Consider the following 20002-nt stretch of genomic DNA (forward strand, 5'->3'; position numbering starts at 1 on the left):
TAGTCTAAGTGGTAAAACAAGTTTTGATGAGAAATAGATGCCAATGTGATAATGAAATTGACAGAATCAATATTTAAGATGCCTTAAAGATGCAGTGCTTAATGATAAGGCATGAACCCAAAGCAATATATGGCATGTCTAAAGTCGGTGTGCCGGGCCTAAATAGGCTCTGAATTATTAGATTGTTCTTACGTATTATTCATTGTTGGCACAATGAAAAATAACAAGTTATGATGCAGCTGCTGTTTACCATGGGAATTGCTATATGACTGCAGGCACAGCTGTACTGCTCAATGTCAACTAACAGTGCAACTAGTCAGACTTTTTATTTAATTATGTGGCAACTACTCAAAACACTGCTAGTAGGTTAAGGACACACACTAAACCATATTTGACTCTGGTACATTTCAGTCATTACAGCTTCTTTAACACCAGGAACAGGAGTGGTGGAGAGAGGAAGAAGAACAGGAGTAAAAATTAGAAACAGGTGAGAAAAAAATACAATTTTGAAAAGCGCAATAATCCCACTCTAAACAAAAACAGACGATGAGAGTGGAAGATTGCAACGAATGACTCAAGAAACCACCTCACTGCACTGAGATATCCTTCTGGGAATTAACTATATCTTTGAGAAATCATGATGGTACTACTGCAGGCAATCCAAGAAGAGCTTACAGTTATTTAGGAGAATACACTGGCATTAAATGGAATATGATTTTTCAATCTGTATTCATGAAACAGTTATTCATTCAGCAATTTTTCATTTAAGTGGAGTTAACTGTTTTCTTTTGGGCGCAGAAATTCTGTAAAGAGGTGATAATAGCAGCCATCAAACTGGCTGTATAGCTGTTTGTGAACAAGGTTGTGCTTTTTTCAGCGCTGATGCCTATATAATTACTTTTCTTATCAGAAATTCTTGATTAAAGTGTTTTTAAAGGTAAAAGGCTGTTTTTTTAAACAAACAAATAATTTATTTTCTGTTGCTCGCATAGTCAGAAAAGCATGGGTTTTGAAACAATTATATAATCTTCAATTTAAGAAAACCATCTGAACAAACAATCAACAGTATCCAAACCATAGTCATTCCATCTGAGGAGTCATTAATAATTTCAGCCTGTTTGCCAATTAATTTGGATTGAAAATCACATGCATTTTTCTGATTGCACTAAATTCCTGTTACTTGAGGCCTTGCACTTGGAATACTAAAATGAAAAAGTCATCCCATGAATTAATCTCAAAAATACTTTCAGCACTTTAGTTAGTAATGAAAGAATATGACCTGATTTGGTAATGCAATAGTTGAGAGCTTTTTCCCTCTCCATGTTGACTAGCTCACCATACACACTATATGATATTAGGATCTCACAATATGATTAATATAATGCTAACACTAAGGAAAACTGATGCGTGTTTATCTGTGAGAAACCAAAGTCATGCTTTTTGTTAATCTAAAAAAAGTATCATTAGATTAGATTCTCTACAGTGTGGAAACAGGCCCTTAAGTCCAACCCGACCCTCTGAAGAGCAACCCACCCAGACCCATTCCCCTATATTTACCCCTTCACCTAACTCTACAGGCAATTTAGCATGGCCAATTTACCTAAAATGCACATTTTTGGATTGTGGGAGGAAACCCGCACAGACATGGGGAGAATGTGCAAACTCCACATGGTTGTCTGAGGCAGGAAGTGAACCTGGGACTCTGGCATTATGAGGTAGCAGTGCTAACCACTGTGCCATCGTGCCGCCCTAATTTCATGAATGCTCAAAAGTGGATTAAACATAAGCAACTTTGAGATGACTTTCAAATAGTTCAGAGAAGCATATGTTTCAAATGTCCTGTTTATATTGGAAATTTTCATTTCTAACCATTAAATATTTTATTGAGGTTAAGAGATACGATAAAACTTGAGTATGTGCATACAAAATCAAACCAATAAACACAGTAAAAGATTGCATTTACATATCAAAACTTTAACAAGTGAATAACATCATAAATCTGAAATGCCATTACTTACGTCCCTGTTCTCATATTATTATTGTACAGAATATGCATTTAGTGTGTAATAAACCCACAGAATTGCATACTAGGGTCACATGTTTGCAGCGATGAACAATAACTTGGTTACAGTCAACTAAGCTGAACTGTTAAAGGGCAAACCTATAAACAAACAATGGAAAATACAAACGCCTACAAAGCAAAGGTTCAGCATGTACAGTTAAACAAACATGGTGTGATAAATTAAGAGATGGCACTGAGGTAAAAGAAAAGGTTTGCACAAGAACAAGGAAAATTGAAAATGCAATAGACTGAAATGGCAATGAAAAATGAAATTTAGAAAAACAGAAATAAGAGAGAAAAATTAGAATGCAAAACATGCAGTGTATTATCAAGGAGAAACAGCAAATTATTTTGTAAGTATTGTTATGGTTACTTTTAATAATTGACCATGGGAGTCTTGAACATAGGTATATCATTGTGCAATCAAGTGAAATACAGGTTGAGTTTATTCTTTGGCTCGTTAGAGTAACCGAGGAATACAGAATAATGCAGGATCTTTCTATGCTGTTTTGACCAAATAGACATCTCATTATCCAAATTGCAACCTTGTTTCAGTTAAACATAAGAAATGATGTCCATTCTAGGTCATAGGCTAATGTTGTTAAGGTCTTTTCCACCCAGTCAAGAATAATTTAATGTGGCACTGTTTTGCCCCATTCCTTATCAGAATCTATCACCTCCCCGTCTCTGAATTTCTCTGACTCCAAGGCCTCCCTGGAATATTTTGTTAACACTAACTGTTGTTTATATAAATTCCTGCTGACACTAACCTCTAGGGTGCACCAGGGTCATTTAGTACAAGCGTCATATGGAGAAATCTGTTCTTTACTTTTGTGCATTTAACCCTTACAGTGTGATTCACTGTAAAAGAATAGTAAAGGGAAACATAGGCCTTTTAAAAATAGATGCCAGCAAGACTCCAGTAGTTAACAAGGAAACGACAGAATATTAAATGAGCAGTTTGCATTAATTTGTTAGTGGATAAAGAAGACAAAATCCCAATATATAAATAGACCCAAAGATGCATTGAACGATTACATCTTTGCACTCCTGGAGAAAAAGAATTATGTAAAAAGGAATCTTTCAGACCTTATGGTTGCCAACCACTGCCTCCCCCACACCTCCTCTATGCCAACAAACCCCTCCTCCAATAACAGTATGATGTTGATCATAATCTTACATCTCTTTCAGAATTATCACCTGGATTTCACTCCACAGGTGAACGTGCAGAGTTGGGAAATATCCCAAATCCCAATGTGGTCTCCTCTACATTGGAGAAATCAAATACAGACTGGGCGACTCCTTTGCGGAACACATACGTTTTGTGCATAAAAATAATCTCAAACTTCTGGTTGCCTGCTAGTGTTCCCTGGCCAACATGTTTGTCTTGGGCTTGCTGCAGAGCTCCACTGATTCTTGTTTTCCACTTGGGGACCCTGCAGCCTTCAGGTCTCAATATTAAGTTCAACCATCCTCAAACACACTAGGCCTTGTCAATATATGGGCTGCATTCACCACACCCACTCATAGTCTCCAGGAGCAGCATTACTTTCTCCCCAGCTCATCCATCCCTTTGTCTGTCCAACTCCTGTTCTCCCTCTCTGGGCTCCATTTACATGTTTTGTTTACTCCTCTGACCCCCACCACGCCCACCCCAGCTTCAGCATATACCAACCTATCGTAGCTACAATCAATTCTGAAGAAGAGTTGCTGGACCCAAAGTGTTGAATCTGCGTTGTCTCCACACATGCTGTTAGACCTGTTGAGATTCTACAGCTGTTTCTGTTTTTGTGCTAGGCTATGGTTGTGGTTTTGGTTTGAAAAACAACTTTTATAGCTGTGGTCATTACTATTTCTAATATGGGATCTATAAGAATCAATAGCCAAAAAAAAACTGTCTGAATTCTGTACATTTTAAGTTAAATTTTGTTTTCAAGATAACTGTACTAATTAAATTATTACTAAAATAATAAAAAATGTGATAATTCAGAGTTGGGTCTATTTAGTTTTGATTCTTTTCAATTTATTTCATAATTTTATGTATTATGTTTGCAAATTATGTTATACTAGTGATACTTGCATGTATTTGATTAGAAATGTTTTTTGTCTTTTATCTCTCAATTGTTTTTATTTTGGGTACTTTTTTGTTTAAAAAGGCTCTTCAGGCAAAGATTGTTGACCCCTATACTGGGTGGATGTGAAGTTGGATAGATAAATGGCAAATTAAATCTCAGTCCTGGCAAATGTAGCATTACCTATTGGTCAGCAATAATATATAGAAAATAGAATTGACATAGGGAAGATTGATAATATACCTGTGCGCAGCAATAGATTTTGATGTTAGAGAATGGCCATTCAAAAATTGTCCAGTTTGTCCTTTGTGGCACATTGGCTGTTTAGATATAGAGGGAGAATCATTTTTAAAATCCAATTAGAATGGTAGATATATTTTGTTAACATAATTCTGCAGATGTTATGTGAATATCTTACAATACACTGTTCACAGCACACTTCTGGTTATCCAATTCTGTTCTTGGTGCCTCAATAATGCACTCGTATTTTAGTGCCTATGCAGAGATCGGCAACAAAAATTATCCTCGGAGCAATATGCAGAAAGATTAGAGGAGCTCAAGCTATCTAATTTAAGAAGTGATTTAAAGGGACAAAATTGTAGAAAGCAAAATACTGTACTGAATTGAAGAAGAAAGAGTAAACCCTGAATATTATTTCAAAGTTCAACTATTAGGAATGGTACAACAGCAATTTGAATTTGTGATAAAATGAATTTAAAACTTAAGATTCCAGACCAGATCATCAAATGTATGTCATGATCTGGTTAGGGACAAGTAAGTGGTTTTCTTTTAGACAAAGTTTAGAATCCCAGCTTCTGACTAAGAGCATAAAGCCACAAAATTCCATGATTTTTGTTGATGTTAGGAAGGAGGATGTGCTGAAAACTTTGAAAATTTTGAAAAACATAAGGATAGATAAATCCCTGGGCCTGATGGGATATACCCTAGGTTTCTACAGGAAGCTAGGGAAGAGATTCCTGCAACTTTGGCAATGATCTTTATGTCCACACTGGAGTAGTGCCAGATGATTAGAGGGTGGCAAATGTTATTCCTTTGTTCAAGAAAGGGAATAGGAATAATCCTGGGAATTACAGAGCAGTCAGTCTTACGTCAGTGGTGGGCAAAGTATTAGAGAAGATTCTGAGAAACAGCACTTATGTTTACTTGGAAAACTATGGCTTTGTGAAGGGCAGGTCATGCCTTACAAACTTTATTGAATCCATTGAGGATGTGACAAAACACATTGGTGAAGGGAGTGCAGTGGATGTGGTGGACATGAATTTTAGCAAGGCTTTTGACAAGGTTCACCAGGGTAGGTTCATTTGAGATGTAAGGAGGCATGGGATACAGGGAAACCTTTCTGTCTGGATATAGAATTGGCTGGCCCATAGAAGACAAAGGGTAGTGGTAAATGGAAAGTATTCACCTGGAACTTGGTGACCAGTAGTGTTCTGCAGGATCTGTTCTGGGAGCTCTGCCCTTTGTGATTTTATAAACGACTTTGATGAGGAAGTGGAAGGGTTGGTTAGTGAGTTTGTTGATGACATGAAGGTTGGTTGAGTTGTGGATAATGTGGAAGGCTGTTGCAGATTGCAACGGGACATTGTTAAGATGTAGAATTGGGCTGATAATGGCAGATAGAGTTCAACCTGGAAAAGTGTGAAGTCATCCACTTTGGAGGTTAAATTTGAATGTAGAATATAGGGTTAAAGGCAGGATTCTTGGCAGTGTGGAGGAACAGAGGGATCTTGGGGTCCATGTGTATAGATCCCTCAAAGTTGCCACCCAGGTTGATAGGGTTGTTAAGAAGGCGTATGGTGTGTTGGCTTTCATTAATGGGGGACTAAGCTTAAGAGCGGCAAGGTTATGCAACAACTGTATAGAGCCCTTCTTAGGCCACACTTGGAATACTGTGTTCAGTTCTGGTTGCCTCATTATAGGAAAGATGTGAAAGCTTCAGAGAGGGTGTAGAGGAGATTTACCAGGATGCTGCCTGGACTGGACTGGAGGGCATGTCTTGTGAAGAAAGGTTGAGGGAGCTAGGGCTTTTCTCATTGGAGTGAAGAAGGGTGAGAGGTGACTTGATAGAGTCATAGAGATGTACAGCACAGAAACAGACCCTTCGGCCCAAATTGTCCATGCTGACCAGATATCCTAACTTAATCTAGTCCCATTTGCCACTATTTGGCACATATCCCTCCAAACTCTTCTTACTTATATACCTATCCAGATGCCTTTTAAATGTTGCAATTGTACAGCCTCCACCACTTCCTCTGGCAGCTCATTCCATACATGCACCACCCTCTGCGTGAAAAAGTTGCCCCTTAGGTCCCTATTAAATTTTTCTCCTCTCACCCTAAACCTATATCCTTTAGTTCTGGACTCCCCCACCCCAGGGAAAAGACTTTGTCTATTAACCCTGTCTATGCCCCTCATGATTGATGTTGAGAGGCATAGATACAGCAGATAGCCAGAGACCTTTTCCCATGATGGAAATGTCTATGACAAGGGGGCATAATTTTAAGGTTTCGGAACAAAGGTTTGGAGGGGATGTCAGAGGTAGGTTCTTTACACAGAGAGTGGTGGGTGTGTGGAATCCACTGCTGGCAGTGGTAGTAGCGTCAGATACATTAGGGACATTTACGCAAATCTTGAATAGGCACATGGATGATGGTAAAATGAAGGGTATGTAGTTTAGTCTGATCTTAGAGTAGAATAAAAGGCAGGCACAACAACGAGGGCTGAAGGGCCTGTACTGTTCTATGTTTCTATTTTCAATACGCAACAATAAACTTTACTATCCCACGTTAGAGCTGTTACACAATGTACTGCAGCAAACCTTTTATTAACTGGCACCTACGGGACAAGGAGTCTGCTGGTTAATGTATATATTCTGGTTCATCAAGAGGCCCACATAATCTATGTAAAAACACTGTTATATTTTATTTAGAGCATAAAACATTTAAATAATAATGCAACTTTGTCTTAAATAAAACTTACCACCTTCACTCTGGCACTTTCAACTGACTACTTGGACATCATAGAGGTCGCAATAAACCAGTAAACTTCTGGTATTTCAGGTATATGTTTGTTTTTCTGGTTTATCAAGAGCGCTGATTCACTTAAGGTGCCAGTTAAAACAGAGCTTGCTTTTGTCGGCAGTTCCTTCATTGCAACTGGCTTTGATTCTGGAGTCCGTATGCAAGCTGGAACACAGCTATAAAGCAGCAAATTGTAAGTGTAAGCATTTGGATGTCAGACATTCATAAATTGGGGACCCTTTGTATAAAACATATATTCTAATATCCAGAAATAACCTGAAGTAAAAATATATAAAACAAACAAACTGTGGTCAAACACTATAAATAATAGTCAAAAAAGATCTCTCAGATTTCTCAGGAATCTCACAGATAATGGTGACACTGGATCATCAAATCTTACTAAACTTTTAAAATTATTCTCTTGGACAGGTCAGGCTTTAAAACTCTCTCAAAACCCATTTGTTCAGAAATTGCCTCATTGACTGCTCATGTCTCACTAATTCACACTTCTTGCTGACAAGTGTGCCCCATGGACAGAAACTGCACTCCAGCAGCTAACCCCAACATGATTCCTGCATTTCTGCAGCCATCCAGCTCCACCAAGGGATTACTGCCCTGGGTCTCCCGCAAATCTAATGTTGTTCAGCAGCACTAAAATTCAAACCTCTCTCACTTTCTTCAGGTCAAAGATGTGGCCGTGTGTACCTGCATGGGCTGTGTTCAACCCATTACCTGCCCTTCTGCCCTCACCCTGTCCCTTCCCCTGGTCCTCACTTACCACCCACCAGCCTCCACATCTAAAGGAATGTAAGCCATTTTTTCTGTCACCTCCAGCGGAATGCTACACCCAGAAACACAATCCTCTCTGCTCCCTTGTCAGTGTTCTGCAGGACCAGTTCCTTCCAGAATGCTCTGCTCCATAACCCCTCTATTCCCAACACCTCCCATTCATTCAGCACCTTCCCGTGCAATTGATGAATGCCCTTTTACCTTCTCCCTCCTCACTAATGAAGGCACCAGACACACCTTCCAGATGAAGCAGCAATTTACATGTACTTTGTTCAATCTAGTCTACTTTATTCACAGCACAATCTTTTCTACATTGGAGAGGTGAAGTACAGATGATTGCTTTGCAGAATATCTATGTTCTGTCCACAAAATTGACTCCAGGGTTCTGGTTGCTTGCCACTTTTTGTGGTCCCCGGCCAACATTTCTGTTGCAGGCCTGCTGCATTGTTCCAGTGTGTCTCAGTGCAAGCTCAAAGAGCAACATCTCATTTTCCACTTGAGGACCTTGCAGCCTCTAGGACTCTACTTAGAGTTCAATAACTTTGGAGCCTGATTCTGTCCTTCCATGTCTTTTTACCCTCCCTTACTCCCGGTCCTGGGTTGCTTTTAGCACAGTCACCCATTCTTACCTACTCCTAAGCTGCTTTCAGTACAGCTCAAAATTCTCTCCTACGTTTAGCTATTATCACTTCTTCAGCTTTTCTTCTGTCTGGCCTATCCCTTTTACATCTCTCTCTCTCTCTCTCTCTCTCTTTCTCTCTGGGCTCATTTCCATTTATCTGCTCATCCACCTCACTCCCAACTTTCAGCATAATATACTTTTCCTAGCTGTTAATAGTTCTGGTGAAAAGGCAGCTGACTCAAAACGTTAACTCTGCTATTTGTAGATTTCCTTCACTCCCACTGTAAGCTGCATGAAATTATCAAAACACACAGGCTTCTTCTGAGCATCCCCTCCACCACTAACCATCCTGCTGCTCCCAGGATCTCTTCTGAGTCCTGACATTATGAAACAACTCCTGTGACGACTTTTGAGTCCAAATTACACAGAACCAGTTTCACTTTCGGGAGCACTGTTATCAGCCCTCCTGGAGTATGAATCCTGCTCCTTATTCTCTCTCTAACAAACTACCTGTTTTTTAACCTTTGATGTGTTCGTGGTGATCTATTGAAACGCTCTCAACAAGCCCTACCCTTATTCATAGACAAAAAATGTAGCAATATTGAAGCTCATATTCAATTAATGTTACAATATGCACCGATGGCTGGGCTTATAGAGAACAAATACATACCCTGAAAAAGAATTTTATCACAAACTAGTGAGAAAAGACTCAGTTACTCTCAGAATAATATATTTTTAACAATGAGAATAAGGTAGCAAAGATGATTTTGGGATGGAAGAATTTTGTGATAGGAGAATGAAGTTTGTTAGGACAGTTGGTGCTTCTCATTAATCTCACTTTTGTATTTTGCACCCAAAGGAAATTAACATTCCGTTGAAAAGAAAGATGAATATATTACAACTAACCTTTCATAACTTCCACAGAGTTGAATTTGTTTATCTCATAGATTGTAGATAAATTAAGAAAAACATAAATAGAAACCGTAAGTAAACAGATAACCCTCAAATATGGAAAAGTTTGTGCCAAGTCCTCTTTTCCACCCCCGAGAAAGCCATGAGCCTTATGAATCTTTGCAGTTGGTGAAATCAAACTATCCCTAGATGTCATTTAACCTTGGAGTGGAGCCTTTTTGTAGGCCAGATTTCCCAAAACGTGTGGGATTCCTGCTTGTAGGTGGGAGGATTGGTTTCATGACTTGTGTGACAGTGAGCCATTAAACATTCAGGCATCACAGGCTCAGCCAATCATCCAGCAGGCACAGGTAAGAAGTCATTGACCCTGCAGTTACTTCTGAATGCTGAAGATCTGCGCAACATATAAAGGTGACCGAGCAGACATTCATTTCCTGCAATCCCACAGCAACAGTCTTGACTATATTAGTGACACAATGACTGCACCTAGAACCTTCTGATCGAACCTCATCCTCTGATACCCTACACACTCCTCTTTCCACCATCACCACCACCAGATAGCTATAACTACTGCTACCACCTGCTACTCTGGAATGATGTCTCTAGAGTAGTCAATCTAATATTTATTGGTATCCTCCACCAGTTTGTTCAGGAATAGTGAGGTCCTGTTTCCCAGTAATGGCAGCAAGAGACTTTCTTGCCTGACCTAAGAGATTTTGACTTACAGGGAGTGCTATAAATTGCATCAGCCACAACCAACTCTCCACCCAACCCACCTTGGATGTCACTATGCTTGACTTGGACTTTGAAGACTTCTTTGTGTTTTCACATGTGTGTCTGTACACATTCCCACATGGACCTTGGAGCTTGAAGTCAACATCCTCCATTGCCTTTGAACTTCCCTCTACTAGTTCCAACACTTGACTTGCAATCTGTTATTTTTGGCTCTCACAACCTCACCTTCCTTCTATAACACTAGATTTCCTCACAATCATGTATAACCTCTCATTTATAAACACTAACGTTTTCTGTGTATTACAACCACCCTCCTTTCATCTGCTTTAATACCCATGCAGAGTCTGTAACTTGCCTCTATCCCTCAATCAGCCATGCCCAATCTTCTTTAACAGTCACCAATCAATCTCAATGCATCAATGAGTCCTCCTCGGTGGACCTATAATTCTTTCTTTGGGGAGTTAAAAAAGCAGATATCCATATCTACCAGGAAGACTATTTTGCTTGGTGTCATCATTGGTGGCTCCTCGTGCATGAGAATGACGTCTTCCATTCTTAAGATAAGTCCATAGGTGGCTGAATAGTCTGATGTGGCTTCCACAGACTCTGTTACCTCAGAGCCAGGAAGCCTGGACTCAGGTCCGACCTGCTCCAGAAGTGTGTAATAACATCTCTGAGCAGGTTTATTCGAAAATATTCAGACTCCTGGCTTCCTGTATCTCTTCAACATCCTAAGCCAACATTCACCTCTGGCCTCTTCATGTGGAAGTTCAGCAGCTGTAAGGATGATCCCTCCTTAGGCTAGATCCATTGTACACAGTTCCAATTAACATGTGGGGAATATCAGAAACTGAATAGGCTCTTTAGGAATGTGAAGTCAACAGTCAATTTGCCAGAGGTTGTCTGGTAAGACTCAGAGCAAGTGAAACTTTATGCTGTCCTATTGCTTTTGACTGGTTTTTTAATTATCTGCCTTCTCATCCTCAGAGCAAGAAAATCCTTTTAACTGTATTGCAAGGATGACTACTGGGTGGTTCATCAACTGTAACCTTCAGACCATGATAGTGCTTGAATCCAGACTAGTTTGCATGAATCATATTAAAAAATTGGATCAGGCATAGGCTAGTCAGCCTCTCAAGCCTGCCCTCCATTCTATAAGATCACACCTAGTCTAGTAAGTAAAGCTGCCAAAGTTCCAGAGAACTGCTGTCTGATTAGAGAGGTTGATAGTGGTTTAGTGTGAGCATCACCAAACCTGATCTGCCACAGGTCACAACCCTTTTCAAACCAGCTCCTCAAACATCAAACCCCGTGATATTTCAAAAGTCTACCTGCCTCATCTTTATAACCTGCCTCAGTGATCTAGCCTCCAGAAATCTCTGGGGTAGAGAATTCCAGACATTCAGTATATTCAGAGAAGAAATTTATTTGCATCTCAGTTTTAAATGAATAGACTCTTATTTTCTGTAACTAATTATGCCCTCTAGTTCAAGATTTCTCACCTTCTTGATCTACCACATAGAGACCAGAGTTACAATCAGTTTTAATTCCTTAATGGAAACAATCCTGGAAAGGCAAGACTCAAAAAATGTCTGCAAGAGGTGAATATCTGCTGAAAGGTAGTCAGTCTTGCTGTTATCCCTTCCTGCTTGAAGGCTTATCAATTTGTGATGCTTACAAACTGCACAATGGGAAGATGTTATTCTATGCGAGACATTAGGGGAAAGAATAGTGCTCCAATAGCCAGGGTTCTCAAGTGAAATGTTGCTAAGAATGAGCAGCCTCTGTAATTTGGTTCTTGTAGCTGTAGTTGCATAGACCGATGATCAGACCGATGATTGAAATAAAATTAATGAATAATACATTTATGAAGGTGAGCTTGTACTTATCTGGAAGTTTAGAATTGGCCTCCAGATCCCTTTTTGAATTTTATCAATTTAACTAACACCTACTTTTCAACCCATTCACTCATATCAATATTCCCCCAGATTAGCCAGCGTTAATTGGAAGATGTAATAGGTGGTGTGTAACTTTGAAGTGAGTCATTTACTTTGATTTTACGGGTCTTTGGTTTGCAGTTCCTCATTCCTCATTTATCCTCTCTGACATCATCTCGCCATTCCCGAGCTCCAATTAGGTAGATGTTGCTTCACAGTTTCCTCCATTGCTTGTGCCTGGGAAGTAATCAGAGATGCATATCGAATACATCAGTAAAGAAAAAAATGACTGAGAAATCAGAAATCTCAAAAGACAACTTTTTTTGATTAGATTATTTACAGTGTGGAAAAAGGGCCTTCGGCCCAACGTCCACACCGACCCTCCAAAGAGCAACCCACCCAGACACATTCCCCTACATTTAGCCCTTCACCTACCACTATGAGCAATTTAGCATGGCCAATTCACTTAACCTGCACATCTTTGGACTGTGGGAGCACCCGGAGGAAACCCGCGCAGACACGGAGACAATGTGCAAACTCCACACAGACAGTTGCCCAAGGCAGGCATTGAACCCAGGTCTCTGGCGCTGTGAGGCAACAGTGCTAACCACTGTGGCACTGTGCCACCCATGGTTTGCAGTTCCTCATTCATCATTCATCCTCTCTGACATCATCTCGCCATTCCCTATCTCCAATTAGGTAGATATTGCTTCACAGAAGGGAGTGGAAAATTAACATTTTTAGTTTAGTTCAGTTTAGAATTTTTAAAGAGCTAATTTTTGGATGTGAAGCCTTCTTTCTACCCTTAACAATTGAAGGCAACAGAGAGTTGGGGCACTTACTACATTAATAATCTCAATTGAAAACTAATGAATTAAACATTACAACTTAATGAGCAGATGGTGAAATCTGAATTCAATAAAAATCTGGAGTTACAGGTTTAATGATGATCAATGCCAATTGTCATGAAAAACCCATAGGTTCACTCCTTTAGGGAAAGAAATCTGCCATCCTTACCTGGTCTGACCGACATGTGACTCTAGAGAGCAATCTGGTTAACTTTTAACTGTGAGAAAGTGAGGACTGCAGGTGCTGGAGATCAGATTCAAGAGTGTGGTGCTGGAAAAGCACAGCAGGTCAGGCAGCATCTGAGGAGCATGAGAATAGACGGTTCAGACATAAGACCATTCCCGATGAAGGGTCTTTGCCCGAATAGTTGACTCTCCTTCTCCTTGGATGCTGCCTGACCCGCTGTGCTTTTCCAGCACCACACTCTCGACACTAACTCTTAACTGCCCAGAGTAATAAATAATGTATAAATGAAAGAGATGCCTGAGAGAAATGTTTCGCTCCTGACACATGTAGATGGGGGCTGAAAATGTGATGCTGGAAAAGCACAACAGGTCAGGCAGCATCCAAGGAGCAGGAGAATCGACGTTTCGGGCATGAGCCCTTCTTCAGCGCCTCATCTTCTGCCTAGGAACCCTCCAACCACAAGGGATGAACTCAGATTTCTCCAGTTTCCTCATTTCCCCTCCCCCCACCTTGGCTCAGTCAAATCCCTCGAACTCAGCACCGCCTCCCTAACCTGCAATCTTCTTCCTGACCTCTCCGCCCCGACCCCCACTCCGGTCTATCACCCTCACCTTGACCTCCTTCCACCTGTCGCATTTCCAACGCCCCTCCCCCAAGTCCCTACTCCGTACCTTTTATCTTAGCCTGCTGGACACTTTCCTGATATTTACCTGATATTTACCTGATATAAGTTTTTTAAAAAGACTGATATGTGAAGACAAAGACAGGTTTTTTTTCCATTTGTGAAAAAAAGTAGCTATTATGCATTTGGTGTTCCATTATATAAAGCTCAAGTTATTGTAAGATTAATTCTGATGCATTCTGAGGAATACCATGGAGAGTTTCCAGCATCTTAAAATGTCAGAAGATAAATTAGCTCACTGTAAAATAAAAATTTCCAGTTTAATGACAATTTTTTTTAATGTGGTGATGTTGCATCAAATATTTGTTGTATCAAACCATGTAGCCTGCACTGACTAATATCAGTGGCTCCTTTCTTCTGTATTTAATCAGTCTGCATAAATTTCAGTAGCAGTTATTGGAAAAATGAATTGATTTATTTTATGGTAACTTTATTGTATAATTGTTCACCTTGAGTGGGTTGTTGAGGATGCAATGCAGCAGTACTTTCAAACTGATTATTGTCATCTTTTAAGCTGACAAATTGAAAATGATAACAGAAGTCCTTTCATTTACTTGGGAATGTTCTCTCTCTATAATTGACGAGTTGATTTTGATGGTATGAAATCAACATTAAAATGATGTATGTCTTGTGCATAAAAATTATATCTTATTGCTTGAAATTGAGGATTATGATCTTTTTTTTAAATGATGGATTACAGTGACATGAAATATTCCTAATTTAAAGCTCACAAAACCAAAACTGCTGCAATGTGTAAAATTCCTTAGTCCATGTGATTTCTAAATAACCTGTTATATCTCAATAATAAAAAAACTATTGTGCTCTGCATGACCAGGCACATCTTTTATCTGATTGTGGTGATGGGTCTCAGTCAAGTCGGCTATAAAGTACTGTAAGACACATTAATATAAGACAAATGCATTTTTTATTACTTGTATTTGTGTGTGTATGTCTCTGGTCAGCTATTACAAGGGGGCATAGCTTTAAATTAAGAGGGGTAGGTATAGGACAGATGTTAGGGGTAGGTTCTTTACTCAGCGAGTCGTGAGTTCATGGAATGCCCTGCCAGTAGCAGTGGTGGACTCTCCCTCATTATGGGCATTTAAGCGGGCATTGGATAGGCATATGGAGGATAGTGGGCTAGTGTAGGTTAGGTGGGCTTGGATCGGCGCAACATCGAGGGCCGAAGGGCCTGTACTGCGCTGTATTCTTCTTTGTTCTATGTTCTATGTTCTATGGTCAAATCATGGTGTACATTAATGTCACTTTTTTCCATACTTGTGTGTATGATTGATACCTCAGTGAGTGCGCGTATACGTGCAAGTGTAAAGAAAAGCTTGTGTGTGTGTGTGTGCCTGTGAAATAGCTTGTGTATGTATATGTGTGAGTTACCTGGATGCTTTTATTATTCTCTTGTGGGATGTGGGCATCACCAGAAGGGCAGCATTCATGAGGCAAAAGTGAGGACTGCAGATGCTGGAAATCAGAGTCTAGATTAGAATGGTGCTGGAGAAGCACAGCAGGTCAGGCAGCATCCAAGGAGCAGGAAAATCAACATTTTGGGCAAGAGCCTTTCATCAGGAATGGAGGCAGGGATCCTCCAGATTGGAGAGATACATGGGAGGGGGGCTGGGGCTGGGGAGAAGGTGGAAAAGAGTACGGTTGAAGTGTTCCGAGGCGGAAGATGAGGCATTCTTCCTCCAGGCATCAGGTGGTGAGGGACTGGTGGTGGAGGAGGCCCAGGACCTGAATGTCCTCGGCAGATTGGGAGGGAGAGTTGAAATGTTGGGCCACGGGGTGGTGGGGTTGATTGGTGCGGGTGTCCCAGAGATGTTCCCTAAAACGCTGTGCAAGAAGGCATCCAGTCTCCCCAATGTAGAGGAGACCACATCGGGAGCAACGGATACAATAAATGACATTGGTGAATGTGCAGGTAAAACGTTAATGGATGTGGAAGGCTCCTTTGGGGCCTTGGATGGTGGTGAGCGAGGAGGTGGGGCGCAGGTTTTGCAATTCCTCGGTGGCTGGGGAAGGTGCTAGGATGGGAGGGTGGGTTGTTGGAAAACGTGGACCTGACAAAGTGGTTACGGAGGGAATGGTCTTTGCGGAAAGCAGAAAGGCTTGGGGAGGGAAATAGATCCATGGTGGTGGGGTCCGTTTAGAGGTGGCAGAAATATTAGCTGATGATGCGGTTTATGGAAAGGTTGGTAGGGTGGAAGGTGAGCACCAGGGGGGTTCAGTTCTTGTTACGGTTGGAGGGGTGGGGTTTGAGGGCAGAGGTGCGGGATGTGGATAAGATGTGTTGGAAGGCATCTTCAACCACGTGGGAAGGAAAATTGTGATCTTTAAAGAAGGAGGCCATCTGGTGTGTTCTGTGTTGGAACTGGTCCTCCTGGGAGCAGATATGACGGAGGCAGAGGAATTGGGAATATGGGATAGCATTTTTGCAGGAGGTAGGGTGGGAAGTGGTGTAATCCAGGTAGCTGTGGGAGTCGGTGGGTTTGTAAAAAATGTCCCTGTCAAGTCGGTCGTCATTAATGGAGATGGAGAGGTCCCAGGAAGGGGAGGGAGAATCAGGGATGGTCCAGGTGAATTTCAGGTCGGGGTAGAATGTGTTGGTGAAGTTGATGAACTGCTCAACCTCCTTGCGGGAGCACAAGGTGGCACTGATGCAGTCATCAATGTAGCAGAGGAAGAGGTGGGGAGTGGTGCCGGTGTAACTATGGAAGATGGACTGTTCTACGTAGCCAACAAAGAGACAGGCATAGCTGGTGCCCTTACGGTTGCCAATGGCTTCCCCATTGGTCAGGAGGAAGTGGGAGGATTTGAAGGAAAAATTGTTAAGGGTGAGGACAAATTCAGCCAAACGAATGAGAGTATCGGTGGTAGGGTACTGTTGGGGACGTCGGGAGAGGAAGAAGGGGTTGGAGGCCCTGGTCATGGCAGATGGAGGTGTAGAGGACATGCAGATCCTGGGCCTCCTCCACCACCAGTCCCTCACCACCTGATGCCTGGAGGAAGAAAGCCTCATTTTCCGCCTCGGAACACTTCATCCCCAGGGCATCAATGTGGACTTCACCAGTTTCCTCATTTCCACTCCCCCCACCTTACCCCAATTCCAACCTTCCAGCTCAGCACCATCCTCATGACCTGTCCTACCTGCCAATCTTCCTTTCCATCTATCCACTCCACCCTCCTCTCTGACCTACTAGCTGTATCCCCACCCCCATCCACCTATTGTACTCTTTGCTACCTTCTCCCCAGCCCCTCCCATTTATCTCTCCACTCCGGAGGCTCCCTGTCTCTATTCCTGATGAAGGCCTTTTGTCCGAAACGTCGGTTTTCCTGCTCCTCGGATGCTGCCTGACCTGCTGTGTTTTTCCAGCACCATTCTAATCTAGGGCAGTATTCATTGCCCATCTCTACAGAAGGTGGCAGTGTCACATTCTTGAACCATTGCAGTCATGTGTTTCCAGTATAGGTAAAGTTCCTTAAGTTTTGTTGGAGACATACTTGTCCAGGCAAGTGGAGACTATTCCATCTTACTTGTAGATGGTGGACAGGCTTAGGAAGTTAGGTGAATTCCAAGCCAATTCCAAGCCTATTACCTGCTCTTGCAGTCATTGTATGTACAGGGCTGGTCCAGTTCTGGCCAATGGTAACCCCAGAATGCTCATAGTCATGCCATCCAATATCAGGGAGAGATAATTACATTCTGTCAATTTGGAGTTGGTCATTGTCTGGCACTTGTGTGGTGCAATTTTTACTTGCCAGTTAACAGGTCAAACTTGAATGTTGGACAGGTCATGTTGCACATTGAAATAGACAGCTTCAGTATCTGAGGCAGAAGGAATTAACATTGCATAATCATCAATGAACATCCTCACTTCTGACATTATGATGGATAGGAGGTTGTTGTGAAGCAGCTGTAGATGGTTAGACTTGGAACTCCTGCAGAGATGTCCTGTGCTAACTGAATGACCTCCAACAACAGAACTATTTTCTTTGGTGCTAGATGAGACTGCAACCAGCAGAGAGGGTTCCTTAATGCCACAGCCAGGGAAATGCTGCCTTTATATCAAAGCCAACAATCATTCCATCCCTCTGAGTGCAAGTAAATACATTGAAGTTTATGTACATGTAATGTTTGTACACATGCACCTGTGAAACTGTTGTGAGAAATCTGGCCTGTAGATGGTGCTAAAAGTACCAATTTGCAGGTTTTGAAAGGAGGCATACAAACTCTGTTAACCAGCTCTATGTTAATTTTCTAAATTGGAAAGTCTTAATTTCTAGCTTTCGAGAGAGGAAAAGAATGAAGTTCTTAATAAAAAAAATGTTGGTAATTCCAATCAAGTCTGATTGATATATTCGCTTTAATTTCATTCATTGCATTTAATAAAGTCATGGCCCCATAGATTTTGTTATTAAATGTTAATATAAAGTTGCACAATATGCAAAGAGAATCCATGCATGACAAAGAGCTCTGTGTTACAGCATTCCTGCATATTGCATTACCCATAGCTAGGTATTCATCAAGTTATGGTAAAGTATTGCAATCTGATAGATTTTTATATTTTTTATAAGTAAGAATAATTTAGAGAATAATTGTAATATTTAAAGTTTTCTATGAGTTTAAATTGTATTAAAGATAACAGCATCTGTGAGAATGGTCATTGCATCTGTGTTTAACTGTGTTTTCTTAACGCGCATGTTCAGAAGGTTAATAGAATTTACTGGGTCATTGTCGCAGAACACAGCCAAAACGCTTATGAGACTCTACAGGGAAGGCTGTGGGCTTAACTGGCACATAATGAGTTGGCTCATAATGAATACCAGCCTTTGATTTTATTCTCTCCATTTGGAAACTGAACTCTGAACTCCTGCTTGATTGGTCACTTTGGCCTAGTCTTTCGTTCCCCTCCTGGGAGAGGTAACCTGGCAACATCACATGGAGCAGAAAGCGTGCTTAGACTCTGACAGCATTCAGTGAAGGAATGAGATGGTTTGTGCAACACACTGGCCAGCAAGAGAGAGGTAGCAGAAGTGGGTGACAAGCATATCTCACTAAAATGAGTTTGCTCGGTGGTGCAATCATCCTGTTTGTAACATCAGATGCCACGAAATTCAGGTGACAGGTCATTTCTTTTCAGGTCAGTGTTTACATTCAGTTTTATGTTTCGTTAAATTGAATTTCTCTTGCACACTCATTAGTGTGGATTAACCCATTTTGTTTATAAAGCTTCCTGATCTTTACTCTGCGAAAGGCAATTTTGCCATAGAGTTTTGTAATGAACCAGAGAGTATAGATCTGCAAATATCAATGAAGCTCAAAATTATGTGAAAATGTCACAACATTCTTTGATAGCATTTTCCTGTGTGCATGAATTTTGAAAATGTTTGATAATTTTATAAAAGAACTTTGTTACTTCTTAAAGTAACTACTGACATCTTTGTAAAAGCTATTGAAAAAGCTATTTTGGTCAGTTTCTCAGCAGGTAACAGAGTAAAATATGAATTTACATTTCATTGATGCAGCTGCCTCACACATGTCACAACAACAAGCAAATCTTTGAATTTTTCTATTCTGTTTCATTCAAGTTTGAAGTGGATCACATCCAACATTTTAAACTCATGAGACTGTTTAAAATGCAAATGGTTAGAAAATCCTTTGTAAAATGACCTTACAAGAAACTTTGATCCAATTATAAGTCCCAAAAAATCAACAGTCCATAATATTTTTTGTAAGCAAACAAAAACTTGATTATAATTCTTACAAGCCTTCCATTATTTCAGTGTTTAACTTTGACTAAAGAGCTGGAGAAGCGAAAATAGTGCAATCGTAAGGGGCCTGTGTATATATAAATACTATGAGATGTTGTGGAAAGTTTATGAATACACATAAAGACGTATTATTTTCCTTCAATGAGGGCATGGTAATCATGATAGAATATTTCCTCTGTGCACTAAGTGTAATAAAATTGTAAACCTGGTTCCTTTAAAGGCTTCTTTGATTTTGTTGCACAGAGGAAATCTATCCGTCATTTAATATAAACCTGAACTGGTCGATGACTTTCTAATCCATTTTTAGGAGGTTCTTATTATGGAAAACTTT

The 20002-nt window shown here is 40.7% G+C and overlaps 1 protein-coding gene across 5 annotated transcripts in view; it reads left to right on the plus strand.

The window, feature by feature from the left end:
* The window catches only part of dab1a (DAB adaptor protein 1a), a 687756-nt gene that overhangs the window by 286566 nt on the left and 381188 nt on the right, over positions 1-20002 (plus strand). Inside the window, exon 1 of one of the 5 annotated variants that reach the window (XM_043699302.1) lies at positions 18862-19040. The exons of the other annotated variants lie outside the window; for them this stretch is intronic. The gene's annotated coding sequence lies outside the window, so the exon portion shown is untranslated. Of the gene's footprint in view, positions 1-18861; positions 19041-20002 lie in introns of those variants that run through there. 5 annotated transcript variants of the gene reach the window in all.

Source organism: Chiloscyllium plagiosum, chromosome 11 (genome assembly GCF_004010195.1).
Source record: "Chiloscyllium plagiosum isolate BGI_BamShark_2017 chromosome 11, ASM401019v2, whole genome shotgun sequence".
NCBI lineage: Eukaryota > Metazoa > Chordata > Chondrichthyes > Orectolobiformes > Hemiscylliidae > Chiloscyllium > Chiloscyllium plagiosum.